Here is a 13,750-nt window from a genome sequence, read left to right as displayed (position 1 = left end):
TATTAGCAAAAACTGAGTCAGGTATATTTGGCACCATCATTATTGTATTTTTTTAAAGGTATTTGTAAGAATCGAAACTAAAAGTAACTAGTGGGATGTATGGATCGTGCCTTAAGCAAATTGCTGGAACTTCCCGTACCGTAACGAAATGTTCGAGAATATTAAATTTTCAAATAAATTTTATAAATATTTTCTTATTTTTTGAAGAAGAGATTTTTTTCGCCAGAGGATGAGAATGATTTTTAAACTGCTATTGACATTTCCAACACGTTTTTTCAAAAGTGTCTGCACCGATTTCAGAAGTTTAAAGGGCATTTGATATATTCTATAAGAACTCACAAAAACTAATATATTGATTTCTTATATAATTAACTCTATTATATACAGATAGTCTATATATTAAATTATACGAGTTTGAGGGAGTCATTGAGTGCATATTTATATCCATCAATAACCATATTATATTTATTCTGGTATTAATTGTATTCATTAACACCTACAATTATTTATTATGATATAAAGGTACTCAAGATTTATTACAATACGCTATAAGTCTTAACCTAATAATATGATAGTTAGTCTATTACCTATCATACTATACTATATTATGTATATCATAGATAGATATCTATATCTATCATACCGTGTGAAATAACTATACCGTTATACCATTATATACCTACATACCCCTTTACTACTTATAAATCTTACTTTCTACTACACCTATATTATATAGGTTTACCTTACGCCCTATGTATTATCTCTACCTATCTATGTCTACACGGGATTTGAACCGGGACTTCCGCGTGGGGTCGCGCACCTTAACCACTACCCTATCGGGTCCCCCACTAATAATATAATATGAGACGCACTGTTGTTCCGCGGTTCATTTTCTAATAATTAGGTATTAATACTAGGTGGCGCGCGGGGGAAAAACACGATTGATCGTAGGCGTTGCGGTGGTCTAGTGGATAAGGTCGTAGGCCTGCCACGCGGCAGACCCGGGTTCGATTCCCGGTAAGGTATAATATAGCGTGTAAGGGAAATTATATAAGGTATAGGTTAGTAATAGATATAGGCGTGTAGGCAGGCCCGGGTTCGATTCCCGGTAAGGTATAATATAGCGTGTAAGGGAAATTATATAGGGTATAGGTTAGTAATAGATATAGGCGTGTAGGTATATAATGTAGGCATTTAGAGTGTAAGATGGAATTTAGCGTGTGGTATATGTGTATAATATAGGATGTAACGTATAGGCATACGTAAGGCTATAAAAAACTGAAATTATAGCATGACCCTATGGTCACATATTGTATTAAAAAATTTCGATCGCACTTCAAATAGTTTTCGAGAAAAACGCATTTTTAATTTGTGAAAAGGAGCGATTGGTTTTTAGCGAATATTTTTAGCGAACGGTTAGAGCTATCATAAAAAGTTTGCACCTGCAGATACATATTTTAAATGCGCATATTTCATTAATATACATCATGACCCTATGCTTAATATTTTCCGAGATATAGGCGTTTAACTGTTTCAAACTTGAAAATTTGAAACTGTTTTTGGGGTATATCTCGCGAACGGTAAGAGATATTTCATAAAATTTCATACTAGGTTAAAGAACTCTTGATTTAGAATATTTCACCTGAAAACATCAATATTCTATGATGAGTCGTTTAAAAGTTATAATTGCTTAAAGATTTCATGAGTAAAAATGCGCAAAAAATGGTTGAAAAATTAGTTTTGCTTATTTATTAGAATAAATAAAAAAAACTGAAATTGTAGCATTACCCTAGCCTATATATATATTATATATATATATAATATATATATATACAATTGAAAACTACAAACAAATAATGTTATTATGACACCAACGCAAAAATGTATTTGTACATGAATGTATAAGTAGAATGATTCTCTCAAAAAACTCTTACAAATGATATTTAATCATGGTGAGTTACAAGACACTTCGATTGAATCATATAAGAAATTCCATCTAGCGCACCATACAATATTTTAAAACGATTTACGACCCTCAAGAAAGTTTTTTATTCATTCGGCGGCTCCTCGCCTATATTTGCTCTGAATATTATATCGTGTGCACGATTCAACCTGCCTTCTCTGCCTACGAAACATGAATTGCACGACGACATTATTAGCTATATTGTTACAGTGACGTATCAATGACATATTACTCCTCCGTGTAATCAATGTAACGTGTCATACGCACACTTAACACGCGCGAGGCACTGCGATCGAAGGTGTAATTTAATTCGGATGCCCCGGGGTGTTTGAACAGCGAATTGGCTATGAATAATTTGACGATTTTTTTGGAATCACCTATTGCACGAATATGCATTGACTTTGAGCGTTACAATTTATTTAGTAGTCAAAATTGAATGGTATTTTATATATAAAGATTTTAAAATCATAAATGGTATAAATGCAGTTTGGAATTATTTATTTTGCATCTATATTTATAATTTTTGTTCGTATAGTTAAAAATTGTGAATAGCTGATTATTGGATTTATTCATCCGCTAATTATCAACCACTTTCATCAGAAAATATTACCAAATTTTACTTAACTCTTACTTATTTTGAAGCCAAGTGTTTCATTGTTTTTTTATTGACTTCATTCATATTATTACATAATTAAAATTATTTTCATAAATGGGATCACAATTAAGATCGATCAATATTATAGGTTTATATAAAATAACTTCTCGCTGGATAAAAAATAGAAATTGAAAATGTTTGCAAATCTTTATGTTTTAAGGCCTTTTCTGATGAAACGTTTTTGCATAAGTTAGAAAAAATTTAATGTATGTATGTGTGTATGTGCGTACGTATATGCGGAAACGAATTTTGAATCACGGAAGGTTTTTGGTAAACATCAGCTCAATTCGAGTCATTAAATTTAAAAATAAAATTGCCAGCTACTGCTAACAAAACAATTTGTACTAAATATATAATATTGGATGTATTACATTTATAAATCGAAAATCATCCATATAAGGTTTTTACAATCCTTTAATGCACCATTATTACTTACTAACGTGTTATCGTATCATAAAAAATATAATATTTGTTTGATTTTAATTTTTCTTACATTGAGGCTAAATTTGAATATAGAACTTAATCCGTAACAAAAAATAATTATATTATCATTTTCTTAAACTCGTATATTTACTTGAATTTGACTTAAATGATTTACATCTACTAGATCTGTATAAAATTTCAAATAGCACCGCATTAATTCTTATTTATTTGAAAAAATTTTCAAATATTTCTTATATGAATAGATATATATATATATATATATATATAATATTAATGAATATTTAGTTCATAACTTCTAAAACTTTCATATATTGCAATAGCCACTAGTATTAATTACTATAATTATTGCATCTTCCATTTCCATTCCTTATTAAAATCTGACATTACTCAACATCAGTGCTGTTTTTCAACAGAGTGAGATCTCGTCATTTTTTTAATTTGTGTCGAGCATTTTCAGTATATTCAACGACGCTCATGATGAAGTCATCGTTTATTTTGCTGAATAAATATTTTTAGGCACATTTTTAGAATGCGTACTTTTGGCGAAAAACACATTACAGGGCATTTTTCATCTTTTGATCAAGCCTCGTTTGAACTCGAAGTATTAGTATTTGCGTAATAAGCGGGAGCGAGCGACTTAGATTAATACTGGAATTAAAGAATCTCAAATTTAGACTTGCTTTACATGCTTGTTCAGCACGTGTAATTTTTTATTTACTCGTAAATGTTAAATCCATAATTGAAATATCTGTTGTTGATGCACTTCATATAGATATACATTCTGGTTTTGTTCAAAATTTGAAGTAATAATTGATATATCTGTTATTGATTTACCTCATATCGATATTATGGTTTTGTTATATTAAATAATAACTATTACATGTTAATTTTATTGAGAACGACATCATTAGTAGATTGACAGTTGTCTATTGATTGTCCTTGTTATCTAAGAAATAGCTTAATTTCACTTCTTGAGAAGGAATAGAAGACAGCTACGATCTTATTTGAGTTATTTTTGCTTAGAAACGTATCACGATCTATATTTACAAGTGCAAACCGATGTCAGTTTCAAAACTTGGAACATCTGATTAAAATTCTATAGATCCCATTGTTTCAACAAAATATGGTGGCAGCGGGTGGGATCTCCACATATATTGGTGTCATCGATCGTTCCAACAACTGATATTAAAATAACATTCTATATTATTTTAAATGTATTAATAAAATTATATCTGTCCCATCAATACTCGTCAAACGTCATGTGTTATTTAAAATGAAGATCATTGTGTTTCCATTGCTGAGATTTCATTTCAGATTCCGTACCCTCGTCTTCTGTATGTGAATGCAAAACGGTTTGATTTACTTGAGCATTTGCCGAAAGCCACGTCAAACTCATTTATTTCTGTACGTGAAGTATTTGACCCTTTCCTTTAAAAATTTCGTATTCGTCATCACACTACAGTTTTGAAAGAGAAACCATTTCAGAACGGTCGGCGAAATAAAATTCTTTGATCTACTTCGCGGTTCGTTTGAGATTATTCTCTGTGTGCCACCGACGATATGCTCTCAGTACACGAACCATGATTAAATATTAAAAAAGGACAACCGCGCCAGTTGTTGGATTCTTTTATTCTATATAAATAAAATAAAATGAAGTTTATAAGATTCTGTTTGTTTAGAAATGGGAATTTTGTTTGGATAAAATTCGTTGTCAGGCGGAAAAACAAGTTGAGAAAAAAACTTGGATGCAAACTCGATTGGAAATGACGTTGATGAGTAACAAATTTCAATTACCTTTAATATTTTACTTTATTAAACATTTCATTATAGACATGTTTAAACGTTAGTTTGTTGATAAAATATAAACCTAGCATACGGTATTAATGTTTTATGAAAGTCATAAAAAAAAACAACTGTGCGTATTGTATGATCGATTCTATATTGTTCATATATGATTTTTATTTAAATACTTCAATTACAATAATTTTAATATACAATTTCATAATAGTAATTGATATTAATTAATAACATACAATCATTGCAATTTTTAATAAACTTTGACACGTTGAAATTTGATACATATTACTACTAATAATAGACAAATGATCAAAACTAGATCAATATATTTTCTATTGCAAAGATAGTATTAGATCTATAAATAAATATTAATATAAAATAATATAGTAATTTTATGTACTATTTTTGTTTAATTTGAATTGGTTGTATCATATAATTCATTTTAAGTAAATATGACAGTTTCTTTTGATAAATTTTTTAACCATTTTAAATACTCTGCATAATATTCGAGTATTTTGCTTCTACTACAGAATTAAGTACGTTTGCTCAGACTTACGTATTCGATGTCAGTATTTAAGTAAATAAACTAAGATTGTTTAAGAGAATTATAACACAAGAAATGAACGGGAATATTTACATACAATTTACGCTTGCTTTAACTAAATTTATTCCTCCTTCATTTGATATATGTATCATAGTAACAACTGGAATCACATGTTTGTTTTGGAAAATTTCTTTGAATTGAGTGAAGATGAATGCTGCTCATTAATTGTAATCTGATACTTCAAAAGTGAGTGATATTGAAGGAATATTAATATTGATTGAAAATATTATTAACGGTAAATTGGGATTATACGAAAGTTGAATTCGTCGTTTCCCAAACTTTACACTTTTTGGATCGATTTTTTTTTTGAGAAAGGAGTAAATATGTTCTGCGTCTAGATGTACAAACTTGCAATATTATTGATGGCAATAATATTGATGGCAATATTATTGTTTTACTTAAATTTCTATAAAATTTAATTAATTTAGTTTTCGATGTAATGTAATCTGTTTCATTTCATTTTTGCTGCAAAGACATTTTAATATTAAACATTCCTCAATAATGAATTTAATTCAGTTCAACTATAGACAATTGTACAAACCTCAAATGCATTTCGTACAGATATTGAATTGTTCAAAATCGTTTACAATTATTATTGTTGAGAGTATTTGATGCATACAAAATTAATAAAGTTTCGTAGAACATCCAGTTGCCGGTGGTGGTTCAAAAACTATGCGGCTATTCCAAAAGTTCGTGCTATGTATAAAGTACTTGCAGGTAATGGAGAGTTTATTGCTTTCACGCAGTCGGCACGCACCGATGAACGTATTCGCATACAAGGGATTCCCACCTGTAATGCATCACGGACATGTGCTCAATTTACATACGTGTACCTATGTCTAAATGGGATGCTTGTAATGGTGTTTAAAGTTTTTGAACTAGATTTTAAGGTATTAATTGGACATGTTATAATTTTGTGAATACAAAAAGTTTCAACACTAGTCGAAAAATATTTTTGATCAAAATACGATTTTTTAAGGAATTTTATATGAAAACCAAACTTTATAGTACGATTACGTCAATATATCCGGCGTCATACTAAGCGGATTTTACTGTACTGTAAATCCTTATACTACATGAACTGCTAGTACTCATTTGTTTTCCATTGTATAATGTGAATAAAGATAGAAGGAACTCTGACGTCACTTCCTAAACGAGCGTAGCAGACAATCGTGGAACTCTTCCTATTGATTAAATGTCATATGTCATATGTTTTATTTCGATAATATAATGGCAAACGATAATTTTGTATGAAAGTTTCCTAAAAGATTGTGTTAAATGAGTTTAGATCCTAATCCTCAACCTCTTACACCAGCTCATTTCCTCAATGTGACATCCTTAAAAATTCTTCCAGCAAAAGACATGCTGCAAATTGATTTATTCACTTGAAAACAATTAATTGATAAAATAATACAATCGTTTTGAAAAAGATGGCACTTTGAATATTTAAGTGACTTACAATCTCGCCAAAAATGGAGCACCCTTTCTCTCCCAGTTGAAAATGGTATGTTAGTTCAAATTAAAAATGAAAATTTGCCTCATCTTCGATGGCCTTTATGGGGTCATCGAAGACATTTTTTGCGAGACGCACGGTAAGGTGGGCACAGCTTCAATAAAAACCAAGGCTATGTTTTTGAAACTCCTTGTGGCGAAGCTCTGCCCCTACCTATACAATTATATATGGTGAGGAAATATGCTTTGCATATTTGTAAATGATTAAAAGAGATCATTCTAATGCTTCTATTTGTTACCCTTCAATTAATTCCTGCATATATCCATTTTTCCATTATGTGTAGTAACTTTTGCATAGAAACCCAAGAGCAGCAGGAAGTTATTTGATCAGCTGTTTTCATAACTTTTGAAGATATTTCAAAAATCTTCACATTTAAAAATATCAAATGCTATGAAATTATCATAATGTGCTGCATTTAGAAATGCAATACGACACCATATTGGACATTCTCCAAAACCAAATTGGTCATTCCAAACCATACTGGTTATTCAAAAACAAACTACACCAATCAAAAAGAATTCTATTCATCCAGGTTAAATCAAATATCAGTTTCAATACAACAAAAGGCTTACCACGATTGATAATACCACCAGGACAAATTTCTATATGTTTTGAAAACATGTGTGATAAGCTAATAAATGATTCCCAGTGGGCAAGTAACATGGCCGTGACGTCATCCAAAACTTGTATCTATTAGCAAAACGTTTTACAACCATCTCCATCCTTAATAGCAGTTTTCATATAGGAAAAATGAGATGTGATGAAGTATTATTGAAGGGAGATACTGAGCAACTATTATATATTTTAACCTTTTGAGAATTCAAAGCTCAGCCGCATATATGCGTTTTATGCAAATCATCAAATTTGTCGAAGAACTCATATTTGCATTTGGCGATAACAGTTGTTAGAGCTGAGAAGCACAGACAGACAGACACAAAAATTTATTTCAGTATATAGATTACAAATTATATCATTTGCTATAATTCATGATGCAAGTTTTTCTACCCGCAGGTATTTCACTCAAAAAAGCTCAGGAACACATACATGTGTCTCATCTAAATACATGTCGATAGCAAAGGAATTCAATGTTAATTCAATTATCCTTAACCCTCCGCCGGTCAGATATTTATTTTCTTTCGAACGGTCTGAGTAGTCTGGCTGGACCACACATTTTTTGTCCTGATATTTTCATTGATCAATAGCTAATGAAATTTTAGGAAAAGTCTAGGAATTTCAAGTCGATAGGATCACTAAAAATTATTTTTTTTTAAATTGAAGTCGAAAAAAGTCTAGCCAGACCACTCCGAGCAACGGAGGTTTAATATTCATTTTGACTGGTAACCATAGAAGCATTATATATTCCTTAAATACTTACATGAATTCCTTCCTAAATTCAATAAGGAATTAACATGGTATTTCTTCGCCATCTCTCATGTGTTTTATTCATCACATAGCTCGACTAATTGCCTAGATCTTTTCATTTATATTTTGTAGTATTTGAAAGGTACCTTTTTTGCCCGGGAAAGAAATGGTGATGCCACAATGAATATTTCCATGTTTCGATATTAATACAACTGCCATCTCGAGTTTAAAACATGTCAACAGAATTATTCCTTTCTAATCTAAACTACCTGTCCTTCCCTCCAAAAAAATCATGTGACTCATGATATGAGGTCAATTCTGAGCCCTTCATTTAATGAACAGTTTCATATATATATATATATATATATATATATATATATATATATATATATATATATATATATATAAGTACAAAAGCTTGCAACTGCAAACAAAGCTCATCGAACGCAGTCAGATAGGTTCATAATTCAAAGCTCAGCGGGCGAGCTTTAAGCTCACTCTAGGCACGTGAATGCCTACGCATGAAATTGGAGTAGGTGTGCACACCATACCTGTAATTTGTGCAAATTGGATCACATCGATGACGAGTGTCACCAACAATCGACAAGTCATGCCGATAACATACGTTATCCTTGAACTTTGCATAAATATTGTTTTTGTCGAAGTTTGTTGAGCCACGTGTTTGAATCACAGGTATCATCCATTTTACATTTAATAATATTGAACTTGTAAACAAGTTGTAAATATAATTAGTCTTACATTTTATAGGATACTATTGCTATTTTTATTTTAGAGGTAGATATAAATTTAATCTGATCTTAACTAGCAGTTTATATTTAGTTCTAATCGTTGTTCTCAAACATTCTGAGGCATTCATACGTGAATTGAATCATACATGTGTACTCTTGTAGAAAATCGTTTGAGTGCCAAATTGGGTTTTGTGTCTCTGATTATAAACTACATACGAACTATTATGTTATCAAAATTATTTAGTCGACCAGTATTAATAAAAGACTGGATCTCAAATATACAACTCATTAAATTATGTTAGAGATCTAATGTTCAAAAAATGAAAATAAATTGAGATTTAAATGTTTCTCCCATAACTTCAGTAAAACGTTAACAAAGCTTGAGTGTTATGTCATTTCATGTATCACTATATGATTTTTATTTAAAATATTGCTTATTTATAGATTAATAATTATAATTTATGTGGCAAGTCTAAATAGGGCTAGTACATGCCTCATTCTTCAATGAACTAATTAAAATATTTACATTTATGAATTCATGTTTTTGCATAAAAAGTGATATGCAAATGACATTCGTAGAAGACACGTCTCACATGTTTTGCTTTGGGTGCATTTATTTATTTAGAAGCGTTGCCATAACTCAAATCCAATTACTCTACAAAAAAGTTTTGCAAAGCGGTCGCATATGTAGTGAAATAAACGAGGATGTAATAAGTATGTCAAAGTTGCATAATACAACAAGACGTATGTAGTTTCTGAACTTCCGTATTTACATAATTATACTCGATTTATTCAAAATCGTGAGCCTATTCTTACATAAACTTTTGTACTCGAGTTTTAATACGAGAAAAATGTCACAAAAGAATAAGTAGTTGGTTCGTACTTAAAGTCCTATTATGCAAGTTAAATCTTGAATGCGGAATTTGTGCAATATATTTATAGAATATACAAGTTTGTGTATTTATATAAAACAAATAACTAAATAGCTTATACCTCATAATTTTAGTATTTAGTTTGGCATTCGTGGCAAGATAAAAAATGAAATCGGAAATTTTTATCATAATTTGATGTTAAGATGGAATTTTGATGGAGTCAAAATTGGTTTGCGAATTTTTATTTTGGTGATTTTCTTACTCAATAAGATACTTTGGTCATACATTATAAAAGAATTATTTACTATTATTCTTACGATTCTAACGAACGATCAATTTTGATATCTATATTGAACAACTAACAAAAAATAAACAACGCCTGATTTTATTCCATTTTCGACTTTTGATTTGGCCACTCGGTAAAAATAATTGGAGCTTGATGGGAATGTTCTGTCACATCCACGATATATAGGTTTGATCTTGCACCTTCTGATTACTTTTTATTTCGATTTTTACAAAACTCCTTGAAGAAGTTTCATAAAAGTGGTATTATGATGCTGCTAGTGAGACAGAAAGTCATCGATTATAATTGACAATGCTTTACAGCTACATAAAGCTAGATAGTTATATGGAAAAATGTTTTTGATTTTCTAACAAAAATTTTAATTTACTCAGTTGGCAACTTGATATATATTTTAAAACACTAATAACAATCTTTACATTAAAAAATATTTGTTTTCTTAATTCTTAAAGTTTTTTCACTTTCTTTCGGCGTCTCGAGAACTAGTACGTTTTCGCTAAAGGCTTCACATAGCATGAAGTACCTAAATTTTGTACATATCATAAGCAAATTACCAAATTAAAATTTCAAACAATTCACCTGGGTAGCACGAGTCTACTCTATTTCACATTATGTTGTACTTTTGCCATAAAACCCCGATTAATTTTCATAATATGCATATCAGATTACATTCATTCCAGAAGTAAAACTACAATTGTTGGTACAGTTTATGAACAGCTCTAACGTTGGAGTAGTTGAATAGGGAGATTAATTTTGCGCAACATGAATTATTAACACGATTATCCAAACTTCTGCACTGGCAAATGTACGGCAAACCGAGGAAAATTATTAGTTTAGAGAGAAATAGGAAAGGTTATTCTTTTTCCAGAAAAAAAATCGGTTCGGACACACTCGCATTATCATGTGAAGTAATATAAATTACCCACACATACGTTAGTGCATTATCTAGTGGAGTTGTAAAGTCCGCTGCTTTTCAGACACAGTGGCAGCTTGGTTCCAGGAATCACATAACTTTCCGGCGCGTCGAGATATTTTTACTGCCAGATGTCAGTTATGGCCAGAAATTCTGCTTTTATCATCCCAGAGTTATAATAAAGATTTTATGTAGTTTAGAAGTTAAATGGAACTGGCAGAAACGCCATATATATTCTTTCACCTGTCACATTTATATATATATATATATATATATATATATATATATATATATATATATATATAATTTTCTCTAAATATTTAAGTACATGAACCTTATATGTCTAAACAAAGTTCACGTATGTACACGTATGTAACAATGAAGTTGAAAACTTTTGATGTTTCTGGTTGAAAATACTTGGATTAGTACTTTGACATCATTATTAAGATGAATTTTAAAGTTAAGAACACACACACACACACACATATATATATATATATATATATATATATATTAAATTAATTAGTTTTTCATTTACTAATACTGACATATCATTTTGGTAGTTTATAGTACCAAAAAAGAAGCGTTACGTAGCATTGTCCTCTAAATTCTCATATTTTATTAGGACGCTGTTATTAGGAAAATTTCAAGTTTAATCAGACCCATAAGTTTGATTTATAAATCTATGTTAAATATGTTATGTCACTCAATCCTTATATTTAATAACTTAATTACATTAAATGTTCTTAAATTTTAATGAAATTAAATTTCTTTTATTATAAAATTTCTTACGATATCATCACTTTTTATATAAAACGATTACTATTTTCTAAATTCTCGTGACTATTGTATCAATTTTATCTGAAACTGAAAAAAATAGCTTCATGAATTAAATTAACATATATACAGTTTTTTAAAAATTTATAGTAACGTACAACATTGTATGGTATAGAATGTATATATATTGCAACAATTATTTCAAAAAAACGAAAATTTCAATGCCATCTTATAAAAACAATACAAAACTTACATTATTTTGCTGATTCTGGAGATATCAAAAATTGGAAGAAGATTCTCGTACTTGTTTTCATCAATTAACTAATTCAACATTCTAAAAAGTTGTCTGTAGTAAATTTATAGTAACGGAGTGTAGTATGGAATAAATATATATATATATATATATATATATATATATATAATTGAGCTATCAATTGAAAAATACTATTTTAGGGGACTATTATATCAATTTTATCTGAAGCTAAAAAAAATGAGCTTTTATTAACTAAGTTGTCATATATAAGTTTCTTGTGTTTTTATCAATTTATAGTAATATGCAGCATTGTATGGTGTAGAATGTATACTTATTTCCACTATTATTTTAAGAAACAAAAATTTCAATGCCATCCTATAAAAACAATGCAAAACTTAGACTATATATACATTTTTATCTGAAACTGGAGAAAGATTCTCGCACTCAATTTTGTCATTTATTTGATTCACAATTATGGAAAGTTGTCTATAGTAAATTTATAGTAATGACGTAATGTGTGGAATGTTTATATTCCAGGTGTCATTTCATAAAATATTATTTTAGGGGTCAATTGTCGGGTAAAATAAAAATATGTCTATATTTGTATGAGTTATTATAAAATATTATGGTCTATATTTGTATGAGTTGGCAGTAACGTACTGTCAAAAACATATGTATTTTTGTGCAATCAGACATTTTACACATGAAACCGAATGTGCTATTAAAAAGACAATATAAAGCTATACTTATGAAAAAATTATTATATTTTGTTTGTGCGTTTTGTAGGTTAGTTTAAAACGCCCGTTTGCACTACAATTTTTTTGCTTTTAGATAGTTTGTTACTACCAACTCATACGAATATAGACCCGTAACATAGCATTTCTATCTTATCCGAGAATTAGCTGCTTATTTATGACATAGCATTAAAAATATTGCGGTACGTATTTGTTTATTTTTCCGAGCTCCTGTGATTATTTTATCAATTTTTATCTGAACCTGAGTAAGATTCCCGCACTTATTAAATAATTTGACATATATAAAGTCGTTAGTGAAGTACAGCAACGTATAGAATAGAATATGTAGATTTTTTTCAATGATACAATTCTATAAAAAAATCGAAGCTGATACTATTTTCCGACCTCCTGTGACTATTATATCAATTTTTATCTGAGACTGAAGGAAGATCCTCGCAGTCATCTATACGGCCCTCCGTATCGTACAGCGGCGTTGGCATCCGAATTTATCTATCTGATAAATATCCAGGCTTATTAACCTGCAACTCGCTGAGGTATAACTCATGAACAACGGAGCGGTGGAGGCCGCCGAGAGATGCTAACGGAGCGGGGCCGAAATCGCGAGCTCTCGTTGCTCGTTGCAACAGATTTACCCGACGATATTTCAAACACAAAAGCATACGTTAGGAGCTTTCATATCGTACATTTCCACCTCTATTGTGGAAAATCGATATCTATCTGATCAAGAAAAATAACACAGTTTTTATTCTTCATCGTAATGAATAATAGAAAGAAATAATAAACAATAATAGG

This window comes from Ctenocephalides felis, unplaced genomic scaffold (assembly GCF_003426905.1).
Source record: "Ctenocephalides felis isolate EL2017-DRISC unplaced genomic scaffold, ASM342690v1 CF-g0.4_SCAFFOLD_01170, whole genome shotgun sequence".
Classification (NCBI taxonomy): domain Eukaryota; kingdom Metazoa; phylum Arthropoda; class Insecta; order Siphonaptera; family Pulicidae; genus Ctenocephalides; species Ctenocephalides felis.
Note: the sequence above shows the minus strand (reverse complement) of the source record.